Source organism: Callithrix jacchus, chromosome 10, assembly GCF_049354715.1.
Source record: "Callithrix jacchus isolate 240 chromosome 10, calJac240_pri, whole genome shotgun sequence".
NCBI lineage: Eukaryota > Metazoa > Chordata > Mammalia > Primates > Cebidae > Callithrix > Callithrix jacchus.
The window spans coordinates 42355210-42374872 of NC_133511.1; the positions used below are offsets into that span (position 1 = coordinate 42355210).

A 19663-nucleotide genomic window follows, 5' to 3' on the forward strand; every position below is an offset into this window, starting at 1 on the left:
GAAGGAAAAGTAAATTACATGGGTCCTGAATGGTTAGCAGAGTTGGTGGTATAAAAATATCTTTTGCAAACTTTTGATCCCTCAGTAAATTAAGAAGCTACATAAAACTACAAACAATTTAAAGGAAGGTAGTTTGAAAGTTTGAGTAGAGAAGACAAGGTGAGGTATAGTCAACTTAGAAGGTGTTTAATTAAATGGGAAATTAAGTGGGAAATAATATAAGATAAACAGTGTTGAGAGACCAGATGTAACTTGTGGCAACCTATTTAAGGTGGAACATATGTGCTTGCTTTTATACTTTATTTTTTTAGGCATGCTTAACTACTTTGAATCAGGGATAAATATCTGTCAAGGGATAATGAGGAGAGTTTGACTAAACCACTGTGTATATTTAAGGATGTGATAATGGTCACAGACCCTACAATCTAATCTGGTCAGGATAGAAGAACAATTGAAAATGTAAGTATGGTGGAGTCACTTGGTAGGTGGCCTCAGTTGAAATTCAAAATTGTTTGAGAGGTTATTTAGAAGATATGAGCAGGAAGTGTGAGAAATTTGGTTGAAGGTGGATTCCAGAAGTTAGTATTAAGATGTTGTGCAGTAATGAATATTAAACTAAGAAGCTTCACAAATGTTTTCTCTTCAGGGCACAGATACAAAATGAAAATATGTACATGGCAAGCTGAGGTAAACAGGGTGCCTCTCATTCAGGGCCAGCAAGGCACCAGGCTCTGATCCAGGACCAGTAAGGCACTAGGCTCAGCAGTCCCCACACAGCTGCCCTTGTGACTGAAGTGAATACCTGGAATACACATGTATTTTAATAATGACACAAATGCATGCCACAGCAAGATGATGAGACTCTGGCCTAACCTAAGACCACAGATGTAGGAGATCAGTCAGAATGGTGGGAGAAATTATAGAAAACACAAACTGTGTTGGAAGGCTGGAAGATTTTGCAAAAGCCTTGGAAGAGAGTTCCAAGATCATGGCTGAAGGCAGCCTGATCCTCTTACCTTGAACTAATACCAAAAAGCAAATAACAAGGGAATGTAGAGGAGTTTATCTAGATAGCTTGATTACAGTTCTAAGACTGACCTTTGATCATCCTTGGGTGCATGACTGCTTTCTGCTCAAGGAGTTGGAAATGTTGATTACACTCTAATGGTGTTTACTTGAGACCTTTGTCATTTAATCTGTACTAAATAAATGTGGGCATTGCTGGCTTAGCTAGGCTGCTGCTGACTCTGGCAAAGGTCCCCTGGACATGCTGACTGGCAAGCCTGTGTAAGTGTACATCTTTCAACCATTGCTCCATTGAGTCTGCTGGTCAGACTTGACACATAGTGACTACGGTGGCTAAGGTGAAGGAGAAAAGGTAAATTCTGTTGGCATGAGATAAAGCAATTGAGAGTTTAGAGCATTGGATGGATCCTCTACATGGATGTTGAAATATGAGGATTGATGCTCTAAATAGTGATGGCAATGAAGATGGTAAAGGTATTAAAATGTTCAACTAAAGAAGAAAGAAATCTTGGATTTGATAGTCTGTAAAGTACTAAGACAGATAGGGAAAACTGGAAGGGACCCCTGCCCACTTTTCCTTGTGTGCAGTTGACTGTGCTAGCTTTGTTCAGCCTTGCAGCCTGGCAACTGTGAACACTTTCTTTCACAAAGTAAACCAGTCCAGAACAGAAAGGAACACAGCACACTGGAAACAACAAACATCCTAGTTAACAAGTGCAGGCACTTTCCAAAAGACCCTCCCCAAATGTGCATGCCCAGTAATGTCTGATCCTGTCCTATCCTGACCTTTACTTCATTTTAATAGTAAAAATCACTCTCCTAGGTGGAGATTTAAGTTGCTAATGAGACAGGTATCCAATGAAGAAGCATAAGGAGAAACTGCACAGGTGAAAATGACAGACCACCCCAAATATGCAATGATGTCACCTGGAGGAGGTCCAAAGGAAATGAAGCCAGCTTCAAGTCTCTTTCTTTTGCTGTTTCCCTTTCTGCTGGTGCTGAAAGCCCCAGTAAAGTGCCTTGCTCAAACCCATCTCAGACTCTTGGTTTATTTCTATTTACTGAGAGTCAACAACCCACCCAGCTGGTAACAGTAAAAGTGGTTTAGTTAATAGCATTTGCTTTAAAGGCGCTCAGGACGTTAGAGATGTGACAGACACTACAGTCTGAAATTTCCAAGAAGCAGCCAGAAGCAGAAGAAGCAAGAAGCAACTATAATCCCTACATTAATTGGCATGGGAGAGAAAAATAACAGCTACCACTAAATGATGACTACTTAAGTTAAAATCAGGAGACTTTGAAAAGTTTTAGAGTCCAAAAAAGTCATAATTATTATTTTTAAAAATAAGCAAAAATTGACATTATAGAGTATTTTGTTCAACAAATAGACTGAGTTTTAACAGATGTTTGTTATTGGTGCAACTGATATTTATTAAGATGTAAGGCGCGATGAACTGCTAGAGACATCTGATTATTCTAATTAAAGCTACCTTATTGGGACTAGTGTTTTGGGCAACTTTGGTGATGAGTTGGGTATAACTGAGGCCGTGGTTTGTTTTACCTGTATGTAAGCTTACCATATTTAGCCAACAAAAACATAAAATATTCAATTAAATTTGAGTTACATATAAACAACAAAAAATATTTGTATATAAGGAGATCTCAAATTCATGGGATCTACTTAAAATATTTTTGTTATTTATAATAAATTACAAGTCAACTCTGTTAACTATGTTTTATCTAGCCAACCCATCTATATAGCACATTGATATACATACCTTTTCTACGCTGTAGGTGGAAAAATGATTTTAGAAACTAAAAGAATGTCAATTTATGAGGTGTTTATTGTATGAACCCAGGAAAATTTAAATAAACAATTATTTCAGAAGTGACTGCTAACCATATCTAGAGATCCAGGCTTCAAAGAAAATAAGTTTCAAATGGCTGCACTGTCTTTTGATTTGCTGAATTATTTGCTGTCTTTATTTCACCCTCACTTTTGAAAGAAAATTTTCATGAATATAAAATACTAGGTTACATTTTTTTCTTTCTTTCAACAATATTTATTTCACTTCAATTTCTTCATCTTTGCATGGTTTTTGATGAGAAAACTGCCGCAATTTTTACTGCTTGTTACCCTTTGGGTAAGATGTTTTCTCCATCTCCTTCTACCCCATCCCTGCTTCTTTCAGGATTGTTTGCATTTGGTTTTATGCAGTTTGAGTGTGGTATGCCTTCCCGTAGATTTTCTTTGGTGTATTCATTCTCCTCAGTTCTCTTCCTGGATCTGTAGTTTACTATCTGTTATTAATTTTGGAAAATTGTTGAATATTATTAAAAATAATTTTTCTATTCCATTCTCTTTCTTCTTCTGATATTTCAATTACACATTTTTATATCTTTTGAAATTGTTCCACAGTTATTGGGTTGTCTGTTTTTGTGTTGTTTTGCATTTCTCGTTACTTTTTATCCCTGCGTTTCAGTATTGGAAATTTCTATTGGCATCTCTTTAGCTCACTGATGCATTTTCAGCCATAGCCAAGCTATGAATGAGCATCTCAAAGACATTCACTGTGCTTAGTTTTGTTTTTCTTCCTAGCATTTTCTTTCAGTTAATTCTTAAGAGTTTTTATTTCTTTGTTTACATTACACATCTGCTCTTAAATATTGTCTACTTTTCTGAGTAAATATCTTGATAAATCATAGTTATTTCAACTCCCTTTCTTATTTCTATAATAACATCTGTGTCATTTTTTAGTCTGGTTCTGTTGTTTTATCTTCACAATGTGCTTTGTCTTACGTAGCATTTCTTGTTTTTGTTTGTTTTGCCTGCTAAAAGCTAGGCCTTTCCCTTTGTCTCACCAGGTAGTAGAGACAAAAGGAAAGGCTTGTAATCTGAGGATAATTCAAGTTGTTTGAGCCTAATTGAGGTTAACAGGTTAATTGCCAGGAGGTGAGTTTTGTGGGATTGCTTCATCTATAGGTCCAGTTTCCTTCTGTTGTCTTTGTCTAAGAACTTTTCCTGAAAAGTCTCTTTTAGCTGCATTCCACTGTCATTGTACTAGATCCCTATTGATATGATACTAAGGTGTGAGGGAGAAAGGTGTTTATAATCTTAAATTAAATCACGTTATTTTAATGCTTTTACTCCTGGGCTGCAATGAGCACTTCAGGAATGTTTCTAATCTCCTTCCCACCCCTCATTTAGACAGGAGGCTCTAGAGTAGCGATCAGTGGATAAAGGCCCTTCTCTCCAGGTGTGATAAAGCTCTCTGAAAGTCTTATCACCTGAAGAGTAAATCTTTGTGATGAGGAAGCCTCTAGAAGTATTTCAAGCTGACCCTCTTCCTCTTACCTTGCTAGAGCCTTGGTGGAAAGTTTTTTGGCCCTTTACTGTGAGAACTTTGTGGGATTCTTGGAGTCTTTGACTAATGAAAATTTCATGGAAATAGTAGAACTAGGCAAATGCTTTCAAATATATTACTCATTGTTCTTATATGTACATTGAACAATATAAATGACCAAATACATCAACAGATTAATTGGGGGTTTCTCTGGGAGGCTGAATTTTTAGGTAATTTCATGAATTTTATAAAAAGTATTTTATATACTTTTATATACAATAATTTTATATATTATATACAGTATTTTATGTATTACATACAATATATTATATATTATATACAGTATTTTATATATTATATACAATAATTTTTCACAATAGGAACTGCTGTGTTTTATAAAGTAAGTATAAACTTTATAGAATAAATTTTGCCTCTCTAAGCACAGAATACTTAGAAGAACAGGAAAGTAGACAATTTTTAGGTTCTCAATAGCACTTTTTAGAATGTGAATGATGAGGTAGTATCCCCTGGGCCCCAACAGAAGTTTGTCTTAGGACCCATTCTTCCAATGGGAGTGTGTGTGTGTGTGTGTGTGAGGGAGGGAGGCATCTGCATGCCCATTGTATTTGACTTTTTAGAAGTAGCACCTTGTGATGTGAATTCAGTTATCCAAACTTAAGAAAAAAAGATGTAGTGGTAGGTCGTACAAAAGTTGTTTGACCAAGTTCCCTCAAAACGGCTGGATAAGGTAGAAAAAACATGAGTTTTTATTTAGAGACCCAGGATTACATCCCAGTTACTGCTTGCTAACTGCTTAATTTAAAAATTCACCTCTCTATGTTCGTTATTCCTTCTCCTAAATTGGGATAGTGATGATGATAATTTCTTCCTTCCTTCATACTTCTATAGGTCACTTCTTTCCAGTCATTTATCCTTGGTGTGCTTCTAAATATATTATGAAAAGAAAGCCTTAATGAGTCAAAATCTTCAAATTCACCTGTCAGATCCACAGATTATGGTGCAGTTTAGGTGTTTCTTGTACCTCTTTAGTCTTTTCGGTTGCTCTTTCATCTTCAAACTCCCAAAATAGCCACCTGAGCAAGTGTCTTTTGTAGCCATAACTTTCCCTCTAAGCTTGCTCTAAAATATTTGCCCTTCAGATCTATCCCATCAGATCCTGTCAGATATATCCATGCAACATCTTGAAGAATCTCTTCGAGATCATTGTTCTTTCCTTGTTGTTAGATCAAGACAGTACACCTTAAAACACTGTCCACAACATTGAATAGTTTAATCTCCTAGAATTTAGAAATTATGACACAGAGCCATATTTGTGTCACTCAGGATGTTTGGTCAACTGATTTGTCCAGGGTAAATCCTCAAAATACAGTTTTTCTTGGTGAAATCTTGCATTGATTTTTATCATTGCCCTTAAAGTAGAATCAGTTGTTCTCAAATTAAATCTCCTACCACAGCTGACCTCCCTAAACTCACTGGGGACTTCTTGTTTCACTACCAACTAGACGCAAGGGGTGGGGTGGGGGGGGGAAGAACTTATTAAATGCATCTGGTCAATTTAGTTAAAGTAGCTTTGGCCCAAGCAGTCTGTGGTTTTTGTTCTCACATATGTGGCTGAGTCTAAGCTATGTCCAGGGATTTTTAATTAGAAATTCTCAAAATAAAACTGAGCTATTATTCCAAGTTATCAGGGAATCGAAAATATTGATGTTACACTAAGCAATTACGTATGTGGTGGAGAGGTCTTTTATTAAAACATGATTGGCACTTTGATTACCTGAGCTTTCTCAACTGGCTTGAGCTTTAAAATATTAGTTTAATATGTTTTCTGTGTTTACTTGTCATTTTTTCTGACATTAATAACGACTTACAGTATTCACATAAGTATGTTAAATCTTGCTGTAATATATAATATAGTGTAGCACATTCAGCAGGGGCCAATAATACTTTGACTGAAGCTAGAATTCAGAAGCATCAATATAGTGTATGTGAAATCTCCTCTTACCTTTCTCAGATCAGAAATAAATCTATAATTATACATTTATATGAATATGATGCTCATATTTCCTTTGCTGAATTCACTTGTGTCAATTTTATTTTTACCATGAAGATAGACAACTAGATGAATCTGTTTCCTTGAATGACTCAAATAGAGACATTTTATTAAAAGACAGACATATGTATTTTCTTGACATTCATACCAGATCACACCTCAAATTACCCAAAGCTCATTCATTGTGTTTTCCTCTCTTTACTTTTGCCTCTAGGACCTGTAGTAGATATATGAATGACATTAGTACTCCATTCCAAGTCTTCCTGAGCAATTGCCTATGAATGATGTAAACCAGTCATTTAAATTCTTTATTTAGTATTCATATTAAGTTTTTTTCTGTAATTACATCTAGAAAATATGTAGTGTATTTTTTTTCAAGAAGATTTAAAAGTGGTTAATGCCATGTCTCAGCCACATAGAGAGCTTCAGGAAAAATAATTCACATTATACCTTATTAAATATGTGGCTTCTCTAAGGATTAGTGTGTATTGTGGAAATATCAGCCTTTTGATGGGATATGAACTATATAGGTATAATGAGAGAAGCAGAAAGGTAGAATCAACATATATTTAGTGATAAAATTGGGCTATGGAAGAGGCAAGACTAATCACAGCCTATAAGATGTCATCTACATTCAAAACTATTTTGTAATAATAATTTTCCACGACTTAAAATATATTCCCCATTTTAAGCTGTGTAATGATTCCTTTTTAAAAATATTCCATAATTAGATAAGAGCAATAATCTATAATATGACTTGAAAAAGAACACTTAAAACAGAAAAGAATGTTGAAATTTGTTAACATAATACTTATTAATATTTGTACTTATTAGGAATATTCCTATAGATTATATACTTTAAGCATTATGTCCTCTTTCAACATATTCACATAATTTATGTTACTTTTAAACTATTAAGAATAGAAAAATGTTCCCTTGAACTGTGTGGATTAAAAGGACTTGAAAGACTCAGACCTAGAATATTCTGGTGAAATTCTGGAACTCCAAAGTTAATACAGACTATTACAAGGGTCCAAATAGAAGGAAAAGCTACTTACAAAAAATGATCTTATAAGTATCTGACTTCTCACCTGAAATCTTGAATACTAAAATCACTAGAAAGCCATCTGCATGCCAATGAGAGAAAGGGTCAAAAATCTATACCCACCAAGACATCATTGATATCTCAAGGTAAATAAAATACATTTGAAGGAATGTAAGAATTTAGATAAATCATTCAAAAATGTGAAGTGGACATTTTCATTATGACTATTAATTGCCTAAAGTTTCAGGTATTTTAGAAAGTAAAAATCATAACATGAAAGTATTCAATACTTTAGAAAGTAAAAATCAAAACATGAAAGGTAAATAAATCATATACAAAGTTAGTCACATTATTTTTGAGGTAATTTGTAATTTTTGAGTTGAACAGCTATGTTTATAAAATATACGTATTATAAATTTTAATTTGTGTTTATATAACAGTTTATGTATTCATAATCTTATTCCTCATATTTAGAGAAGGTAAACAGCAGCTTGTTATCATTGATGTCTTTAAATAGAAATAAGGCAGCTGTAGTTAGAAAAATTGAAAATTTTAAATGTATAAAATATTTAAAACCTCTCTCTCTCTCTCTGTGTATATATATGTATATATATCAGGAATAGAGTACCAGTGACAAACACAGAGGAGAAAACATTACTAATAAGTAGAAATGTTTTCTTCTCTGCAGCATTTTCCCCTCTCCTGCGTAGAGGTAATGGTATACCTGAAGGTAGTTTCTATCATCAGATGTCTTCTTAAAAAATAGTTTATAATTATGTATCTCAGAAGATATATGTCATCACATTTGAAACTTTACATAAATGGTAGCATGATGTACACGTAAGTGTCTAAAATTTGTGGTATTACAACTAAGAAAGCAATTACCAATTTCATATTAACATCTTCATTTTTACTAAATAATTTTTGTTGCCTCTCTTTCTTAGTGGTTTATATGAGTATTTTTAAAGACTTGATATTAATGCTTTCAGTGTGTATTCAGAAAGTTCTACCTCTTAATGTGTAAAATACCATTTTTATTTGAAGAAAACTTTCTAACATCAATAAAGTTAAATTTGTTCAGATTATATGTCTGTAAAGTGTACTGGACTAATTTTTAAAATTTTCCTTGCTTTTCAGTACTTTGATACATTCCATCGTCTTCTGGCTTTCCTTGGTACTGTTACAAATGTACTTTCAGTTGTAATAGTTTCTTTGTAAGTAGTCTTTTTTTTGTTTAAATTAAAAATCTTCTGTTACTGTTTTTGTTTTTTGAGAGGGGGTCCCTTTCTGTCACCCAGGCAGGAATACATTGGAGTGATCATGACTCACTGTAGCTTTGAACTCCTGGACTCAAGCGATCCTCCAGCCTCAGCCTTCAGAGTAGCCAGGACTACAGGTGTGTGACACCACACCTAGCTAATTTTGTAATTTTTCATAGAGAAGGCATTCTCCCTATGTTGCCTAGGCTGGTCTTGAACTCCTGGGTTTAAACAGTCCTCCTGCCTTGGCCTCCCAAACTGCTGGGAATATAGGCGTGAGCCACCTCAAAAGACCCTCTTTACATTTTTTATAGTCTGCCTTTATAATGCTTGGGCATGGGCTTTTCATTTATACTAGAGTCTGTCAAGCCAGAATGACTTCAAGGTAACTGGGGGTGGTAGTAGCTTGTGGTTTCCAAATCATGTAAGTAGTGTAGATTTAACTTCCAATGAAGGTAAGGAAAGACCTGTGGTTAAAAAATCTGAGAAGCTGCATCTTATCATTTAAAAGAAACGTACATCGTACGAGTTCCTCATTTTCCTTTTTTTTTTTTTTTTTTGGTTTAGGAATGATTTATTTTAGTTCATCCTTTGAATTATGGCAGATATATTTGTGGTTCTTACCTTTATGTTCCACTTTTCTCTCCATCTTCGTTATTGATTCTTTCACTTCTTTGACTTTTGTGGCTGCTACCAATCCTGTATAGTAGAGAAATTTGTATATTTGCTCATCACCATCAGTGTGACATGATAATTCTATCCTTTCTCATCAATATTTGTCCCTAAGTATTGTCCTTTTCTTGAACCAAAATTATGGTGTTAGTATATTTTACTAGGTACTTTTATGTGTTTGATAGTAAGATTGTTCACAGAATTGCATTTTGTTGGACGTAACAGTTTTTGTATTTATATCCATGTACTTAATTTTAATGAAAAATTTATTGTGATAATTGTAGAGTAACATGAATTATAAGAAATAATACAAACAGATCTTTAAAAACTCTACCCAGTTTTCACCAATGGTAATAACTTTAAAAACTAATTTAATATCACAATCAGGATATTGACATTAATATAAACCAATATTAAGGTTTCAGTATCCCTCGTGTACAGTATTAGTGTGTGTTTAATTCTACACAATTGTCACTTGCATGGATTTGTATATACATTATCATATTCAAGATACATAACAGTTTCATCATCATGTTGGTCCCTCATTTTGCCCTTTTATAACCACAACTGATTCTCCCAATTCTTTTCCCTTTCTCCCCTTCAGTCATCTTTAACTCTTGTATACCACTTTTTTGTCATTCATTTCTAAATGTAGCTTGTCTTTCCATGCTCTTCACCTAGTCTTGTATATAGAAAGGGGTATGTATGTGTGTGGGTGTTTAAGAAGTACAGTTCATCAACTATTTCTCCTATGAACTGTTTATGGTATCAATTCTAAGAATTTTATTTCTAGATCAAAAACAATGCCTCCTAACTTTTGTTTCATATTTGATATGAGTTAATTTTTTATTAACGCATGCAGTTTGCATTAAAGTTCATTTTTTTGGCCTATGCACGTCCAATTGCTCTAGTACCATTTGAAAAGTCTATAACTTTCTTTCAAATTGCTTTTGTTCCTGTATTAAAAAATCACTTGAATGCATTCATGTGGGTCTATTTGAGTTTTCTATTCTTTTGACCTATGTGTCTGTCCTGCCAAAGCCATACTTTCTTGGTTATGCTTAGGTAGGTATTTAGTAAGCCTGAAACCTGGGAAGAGAAATTCTTACCATCTAATATGTCAATATTTTCTTTTTCCTTAAATTCAGGGCCCTGTGCTATTTTTTACAAATTGTAAATGATTGTCTATGCCCACAAATATGCTGGAATTTTAATAGAAATTGAATTAGGCTTGTAGAATTATTTGGGGATAATTCATATCTTTATTATGAGTCTTTCAATCAATGAACAAAATGTATCCATTCATCTTAGTGTCTGAATTGCTTCTTCAGAATTTTATGAAATTCAGTATATACGTCTTGCATACATTTTATTAAAAATATATCTTATATACTTCGCTAAGAATTCCATTTCATTTGGAGTGATTATAAATTGCATTGTATGTTTAGTTTGGACTTTGTGTTTAGTTTGGACATTGTGTTTTTAGTCTGCATATTTGTTGTTCATATCTAAAACTATAAGTAACATTGATTTTGGTGTGTTGATGAGCCTTTGCATTGTTAAACTCATGAGTTTTTAAAAATCTAAATGTCTTTGGATTTTATGCATACAACTATCATATATGTGTATACTATGCATAAAATTATTATATATGCACATATTATGCATGTAAATTTATTACTAGTATGTATGCCTTTTCCCTGTTTTATTGTAGTGGCTAGAAATTATGTAAGTAAGATTGATGTGAGGGAGGACTCAAGATGGCACTGTGAGAACAACCCAGGATTGAAGCTCTTGCTGGATGCGTGGAGAGGATGAGTAGGGGATGCATTTCCAGACGGATCTTAGTTGCCCACAGAACGGGGAAATTCCCAGGTATAAAAAAGATGCAGGACGCCAGGCAGAGGTCTTGGCTGGTGTAGCCGGCAGCCGGTGTGGCTCCTCCGGCCTGCGCCGGAGTGCACTGTTACGGGTGTCCTGTTGAACTGGCAAACTGAGACCTGAGAGGGCTGAACTTGAGACTGAATGGGACGTGGACTGTGAGCCAACCCAGGAAATCCCAGGGACACAGCATTTGGGGTAGCGCAGTGCGACAAACAAAACGGCAATGCCAAAAGCTCCCGGTGAGGAGGTTTTCTAAAAGCGCAGCTCGGTGGGGGAGGGGCGTCCGCCATTACTGAGGCAATCAGCCCCAACTGAGGTACACGCCCATTGGTGACACAGCCTGCTGTTGCCGAGGCAACCTGGTACAACAGACAGACTCTGCCACAGGGCGTAGCCTGTGGCAACAGGGCGGAGACTGCAGCAGAAGGGCAGAGCCTGCAGCAACAGGGCGAACCTCACACCAGCAGGGCAGAGCCTCGGCAGGCAAATAGTGACTAGACTGCCTCCTAGCTGGGCAGGACAGCAAGGTGGACACTCACAAGGAAAGCCCCAACCCCCCCCAGACAGAGCATCTGAGAAAAAAAGGGTTGTTTTTATGAGTTACGTTGCAGCAGAATTAAACATAGCAGCCTAACAGCCCTGAATGAACAACAGAACTCACAGCTCAGCACTTGAGTTCTGACAAAGTACAGACTGTCTCCTCAAGCAGCTCCCTGACCCCTCTATATCCAAAAGACTGACATTTGGCAGGCATCATTCTGGGACAAAGATAGCAGAAAAAGAAACTGGTAGTATCCCTCGCTGTTCCGCAGCTGCTATAGGTGCACCCCAGAGAAGCAGGGCCTGGAGTGGACCTCAGCAGTCGTACAGCGAAGGGCTAGACTGGTAGAAGGAAAACCAAGTAACAGAAATACTTCATCACCAACAATCTGGGTGTCCACTCAGAGACCCAATGGAAAAGTCAACAACTACACAGACGATAGGTGGATAAATCCACAAAGATGGGAAGAAACCAGCGCAAAAAGGAGGAAAACACCCAAACCAGACACCTCACCTCCTAGAAAGGACCAAAACTCCTCACCAGCAAGAGAACAAAGCCGGATGGAGAATGACTGTGATGAAATGACGGAATTAGACTTCAGAAGGTGGATAATGAGAAACTTCTGTGAGCTAAAAGAACATGTTTTAAATCAATGCAAAGAAACTAAGAACCTTGAAAAAAGATTTGAGGAAATGATAACAAAAATGGATAACTTAGAGAGGAATATGAATGAATTAAAGGAGCTGAAAAACACAATACGCGAACTTCGCGAAGCATGCACAAGTTTCAATAGCTGAATTGACCAAGCAGAAGAAAGAATATCAGAAGTCGAAGATCAACTCAATAAAATAAAACGAGAAACCAAGATCAGAGAAAAAAGCGCAAAAAGGAATGAACAAAGTCTCCAAGAAATGTGGGACTATGTGAAGAGACCTAACCTACGTTTGATAGGCATACCAGAATGTGATGAAGAGAATGAATCCAAGCTGGAAAATACTCTTCAGGACATTATCCAGGAAAATTTCCCCCACCTAGCAAGACAGGCCAACACTCAATTGCAGGAAATACAGAGAACACCACAAAGATATTCCGCAAGAAGAGCAACCCCAAGGCACATAATCGTCAGATTCAACAAGGTTGAAATAAAGGAGAAAATACTAAGGGCAGCCAGGGAGAAATGTCGGGTCACCCACAAAGGGAAGGCCATCAGACTCACAGCAGATCTCTCGGCAGAAACTCTACCAGCCAGAAGAGAGTGGGGGCCAATATTCAACATCCCTAAAGAAAAGAACTTTCAACCCAGAATTTTATATCCAGCCAAACTGAGCTTCAGAAGTGAAGGAAAAATAAAATTCTTTGCAAACAAGCAAGTACTCAGAGATTTTGTCACCACCAGGCCTGCTTTATAAGAGCTCCTGAAAGAGGCACTACAAATAGAAAGAAACAACCAGTACCAGCCATTCCAAAATCACACTACATGCTAAAGAGCATCAACATAATGAAGAATCTACAACAACTAACAGGCAAAACAGCCAGCTAGCATCAAACTGGCAGTATCAAATTCACACATAACAATATTAACCCTAAATGTAAATGGACTAAATGCACCAATCAAAAGACACAGACTGGCAAATTGGATAAAAAGCCAAAACCCAACAGTGTGCTGTATCCAGGAAACCCATCTCACAGGCAAGGATACACAAAGGCTCAAAATAAAGGGGTGGAGGAAGATTTACCAAGCAAACAGAGAGCAAAAGAAAGCAGGAGTTGCAATTCTCATCTCTGATAAAATAGACTTTAAAGCAACAAAGATCAAAGGAGACAAAGAAGGCCATTACATAATGGTAAAAGGATCGATACAACAAGAAGAGCTAACGATCCTAAACATATATGGACCCAATACAGGATCACCGAGATACATAAGGCAAGTTCTTAACGACTTACAAAGAGACTTAGACTCCCACACAATAATAGTGGGAGACTTTAACACTCCACTGTCAATATTAGACAGATCAACCAGACAGAAAATCAACAAGGATATCTAGGGCTTGAACTCAGACCTGAAGCAAGCAAACCTGATAGACATTTACAGAACTCTCCACCCCAAATCCACAGAATACACATTCTACTCAGCACCACGTCACACCTACTCTAAAATTGACCACATAATTAGAAGTAAAGCACTCCTCAGCAAATGCAAAACAACTGAAATCATAACAAACAGTCTATCAGACCATAGTGCAATCAAGTTAGAACTCAGAATCCAGAAACCAACTCATAACTGCACAGCTTCATGGAAACTGAACAACTGGCTCTTGAATGTTGACTGGATAAACAACGAAATGAAGGCAGAAATAAAGAAGTTCTTTGAAACCAATGAGAACGAAGACACAACATGCCAGAATCTCAGGGACACATTTAAAGCAGTCTCTAGAGGAAAGTATATAGCAATAAGTGCCCATAGGAGGAGAATGGAGAGATCCAAAATTGACACCCTATCATCAAAAGTGAAAGAGCCACAGGAGCAAGATCAAAAAAACTGAAAACCCAGCAGAAGACAAGAAATAACTAAGATCAGAGCTGAACTGAAGGAGACTGAGTCACGAAAATCCCTCCAAAAAATCAATAAATCCAAGAGCTGGTTTTTTGAAAAGATCAACAAAATAGACAGACCAATAGCGAGATTGATTAAAAAGAAAAGAGAGAACAACCAAATAGATGCAATAAAAAATGATAAAGGGGAAATCACCCCAGATTCCACAGAAATTCAAACCATCACCAGAGAATATTACAAACAACCCTATGCACATAAACTAGTAAACCTGGAAGAAATGGATAAATTCCTGGACTCCTGTGTCCTACCAAGCCTAAACCAGGAGGAAGCTGAAACTATGAATAGACCAATAACAAGGTCAGAAGTCGAGGCAGCAATTAAGAGCCTACCACACAAAAAAAGCCCAGGTCCAGATGGGTTCACAGCCAAATTCTACCAGACACACAAAGAGGAGCTGGTACCATTTCTTCTAAAACTATTCCAAATAATCCAAAAAGAGGGAATCCTTCCCAAATCATTCTATGAGACCAATATCATCCTGATACCAAAACCCGGCAGAGACCCAACAAGAAAAGAAAACTTCAGGCCAATATCCATGATGAACATAGATGCAAACATCTTCAATAAAATATTGGCAAGCCGAATGCAACAGTAAATCAAAAAACTTATTCATCATGATCAAGTAGGATTCATCCCGGGGATGCAAGGCTGGTTCAACATACGCAAGTCTATCAACGTAATTCACCACATAAACAGAACCAAAAACAAAAACAAATGATTATCTCAATTGATGCAGAGAAGGCATTTGACAAAATTCAACAGCCCTTTATGCTAAAAACCCTCAATAAACTCGGTATCAATGGAACGTATCTCAAAGTAATAAAAGCTATTTATGACAAACCAACAGCCAATATCATACTGAATGGGCAAAAACTGGAAGCATTCCCTTTAAAATCTGGCACTAGACAAGGATGCCCTCTCTCACCACTCCTATTCAATATAGTACTGGAAGTTCTAGCCAGAGCAATCAGGCAAGAAAAAGAAATAAAGGGTATTCAAATAGGAAAGGTGGAAGCCAAATTGTCTCTATTTGCAGACGACATGATAGCATACCTAGAAGACCCCATTGCCTCAGCCCAAAAACTCCTGAAACTGATAAGCAACTTCAGCAAAGTCTCAGGATACAAAATCAATGTGCAAAATATCACAAGCCTTTCTCTACACCAATAACAGACTTAAAGAAAGCCAAATCAAGAACGAACTGCCATTCATAATTGCTACAAAAAGAATAAAATACCTTGGAATACAACTCACAAGGAACGTAAGGGACCTCTTCAAGGAGAACTACAAAGCACTGCTCAACGAAATCAGAGAGGACACAAACAGATGGAGAAACATTCCATGTTCATGGTTAGGAAGAATTAATATCGTAAAAATGGCTATACTGCCAAAAGTAATTTACAGAATCAATGCTATACCCATCAAGCTACCATTGACTTTCTTCACAGAACTGGAAAAAACCACCATGAACTTCATATGGAACCAAAAAAGAGCCCACATAGCCAAGCCAATTCTAAGGAAAAAGAACACAGCGGGGGGCATCACACTACCGGATTTCAAACTATACTACAAGGCTACAGTAATCAAAACAGCATGGTACTGGTACCAAAACAGAGATATAGACCAATGGAACAAAACAGAGGCACCGGAGGCAACACAACATACATACAACTATACAATCTTTGATAAACCTGACAAAAACAAGCAATGGGGCAAGGATTCCATGTTTAACAAATGGTGTTGGGAAAACTGGCTAGCCATGTGCAGAAAGCAGAAACTGGACCCCTTCTTGACAGCTTACACTAAAATTAACTCCAGATGGATTAAAGACTTAAACATAAGACCTGGCACCATAAAAACCCTAGAAGGAAATCTAGGCAAAACTATCCAGGACATAGGAGTAGGCAAGGACTTCATGAACAAAACACCAAAAGCATTGGCAACAAAAGCCAAAATAGACAAATGGGACCTAATCAAACTCCACAACTTCTGCATGGCAAAAGAAACAGTCACTAGAGTGGATCGGCAACAAACAGAATGGGAAAAAATTTTCGCAGTCTACCCATCTGACAAAGGGCTGATATCCAGAATTTACAAAGAACTCAAGCAGATTTACAGGAAAAAAACAAACAAGCCCATTCAAAAGTGGGCAAAGGATATGAACAGATACTTTACGAAAGAAGACATATATGAGGCCAACAATCATATGAAAAACTGCTCATCGTCACTGGTCATCAGAGAGATGCAAATCAAAACCACATTGAGATACCATCTCATGCCAGTTAGAATGGCGATCATTAAAAAATCTGGAGACAACAGATGCTGGAGAGGATGTGGAGAAAAAGGAACACTTTTACACTGTTGGTGGGAGTGTAAATTAGTTCAACCATTGTGGAAGACGGTGTGGCGATTCCTCAAGGCCTTAGAAATAGAAATTCCTTTTGACCCAGCAATCCCATTACTGGGTATATATCCAAAAGACTATAAATCCTTCTACTATAAGGACACATGTACACGAATGTTCATTGCAGCACTGTTTACAATAGCAAAGACCTGGAATCCACCCAAATGCCCATTGATAATAGACTGGATTGGAAAAATGTGGCACATATACACCATGGAATATTATGCAGCAATCAGAAATGATGAGTTCGTGTCGTTTGTAGGGACATGGATGAATCTGGAGAACATCATCCTCAGCAAACTGACACAAGAACAGAGGATGAAACACCGCATGTTCTCACTCATAGGTGGGTGATGGAAAATGAGAACACATGGACACAGAAAGGGGAGTACTAAACACTGGGGTCTATTGGGGGGAAAAGGGGAGGGCCAGTGGGAGGGGGAGGTGGGGAGGGATAGCCTGGGGAGAAATGCCAAACGTGGGTGAAGGGGAGAAGAAAAGCAAAGCACACTGCCATGTGTGTACCTATGCAACTGTCTTGCATGCTCTGCTCATGTACCCCAAAACCTATAATCCAATAAAAAATTTAATAAAAAAAAAAAAAAAAAGAAATTCCATTTGACCCAGCAATCCCATTACTGGGTATATATCCAAAGGACTATAAATCGTTCTACTATAAGGACACATGCACACGAATGTTCATTGCAGCACTGTTTACAATAGCAAAGACCTGGAATCAACCCAAATGCCCATTGATGATAGACTGGATTGGGAAAATGTGGCACATATACACCATGGAATATTATGCAGCAATCAGAAATGATGAGTTTGTGTCATTTGTAGGGACATGGATGAATCTGGAGAACATCATTCTCAGCAAACTGACACAAGAACAGAAAATGAAACACCGCATATTCTCACTCATAGGCGGGTGTTGAAAAATGAGAACACATGGACACAGAGAGGGGAGTACTAAACACTGGGGTCAATTGGGGGGAAAAGGGGAGGGCGAGTGGGAGAGGGAGTTGGGGAGGGATAGCCTGGGGAGAAATTCCAAATGTGGGTGAAGGGGAGAGAGCAAACAAAACACACTGCCATGTGTGTACCTATGCAACTGTATTGCATGCTCTGCACATGTACCCCAAAACCTAAAATGCAATTTAAAAAAATAAATAAATAAAAAATAAAAACAAAGATTGATGTAAATGGACATCCTTTCCTTAATCCTGATCTTGGCAAAGGATGGGACAGAAAACAATGGTCTTTATTCATAGGATGGCATTAACTGTTGGGTTTTTTGACAGTATCCACTTTCGAAAATTTCTTTCTCTTCTGACTTTGCCAAATGTTTTATCATTTATCACGACTGAATTTTGTCAAATGCTTTTTATGAATCAATTTATATATAATATGATTTTTCTTCTTTAATTTGTTAGTATGGTGAATGGCATTGATATTCTAATAGTCAAGCCTGGGTCTCTGTAATAAACCTCACTTGGTGATGGTGTGTCATTCTTAAAATGTTATTTTGAAACATTTTTTGTGTGTATTGGTATGTATTTTTTGTGTAAATTTATAAGTGTTTACTCATATGCATTTTGTGCTGTTTGATTTTGATATGAGTAATTCTGTTCTCATTAAATTTTTCAGGAAGTTTTTTCTTCTGTTCTTGGGAGGAGATTTTGCAAAATTGAAGTTAGTTCTTAAAATATTTGATAGCATTCCCAAGTAAAATTATCTGGGCCTGGACATTTTTTAAGGCATGTTTTAAATATAAGTTCAATTGCTTTGGTAAAGGGCAAGTTTGATTATATATTTTATCTTTGTTCAGATTTTATCTTTTGATGTTTTTATGATATTGGTTTATTTCATCTAAGCTGTTGATTTTAGAAGCATAAAGGTGTTAATAGTACTCACTTATTGTCCTTTTAATGTCTGTAGGACTTGTAGTGATAGCTTATATTTCATTCTTGACATTGCTAATTATTTTCTTCTGTCATTCTTACAAGAGGTTTATTAGTTGACCAGATTTTTGTTTTTTTATTTTCCTGCTTTAAATTTTATTGATTTGCACTATTATAATTATTTCTTTTCTTCTGTTCACTTTAGGTTTGTATTGCTCTACTTATTTGGGTCTTGGGGTAAAAACTTACTTTACTAATATTAGAACTTTCCTCAATTTCTTACATAACCCATAATGAGTAACTGAGGCTAGAGTGTCAATTGGTCAAGGTTCATTGAGTCAAAATTTGAGGACCTGCCTGGGGAAGAACATGTCACAGAAGCACCTGTTTCCTGTGTTTTGCAAAGAAGGTTTGGGAAGCTTGGTATTTAAGGGGAGAAGCATGCAGGAAAAATTAGGGGGTGGACAGGAGTGGTGACAGGCATTGAGGCAAATGATTACATTCTTATAAAGCTCTAATTAGAGCTCTGTAAATCCACCTTTTACAGAAGGTAAGGTGAATGTTTGAAGAAGAGGGAGAAAAGTGTCCATTAGGTAGCAATCTCTGTGTGAGTGGAGGAGTGATTGATCTCATCTTGTCTGCATCATATACCTGGGAGGATACCTTACAATCAACCTTGTCAGTGGAAGTTTTAACAGAATTCTATTTTAGGAGTCAAGCTTAGATTGCAGACCTAAGGTTACAATTGGTATGTGCTTGTTATATAGGAGGACACATATTCTGAAAGGTTAGGGGCCACCAAGGAATTACCTTGTGAGCAATGTATACAGACAGTCATCCAGAGAGGCATGAGGCCTTTTGACTTTGTGAAAAACTGGTTTGCTTCTAATATTATGACA

The 19663-nt window shown here is 36.7% G+C and overlaps 1 long non-coding RNA gene across 1 annotated transcript in view; it reads right to left on the bottom strand.

Moving 5' to 3' along the window:
• Window positions 1-9368: 9368 nt before the first annotated feature.
• Window positions 9369-19663, bottom strand: part of LOC144577938 (uncharacterized) — a 74101-nt gene continuing 63806 nt past the window's right edge. Inside the window, exon 3 of the long non-coding RNA XR_013522773.1 lies at window positions 9369-9444. This is a non-coding gene — a long non-coding RNA (uncharacterized LOC144577938). The remainder of the gene's footprint in view (window positions 9445-19663) is intronic.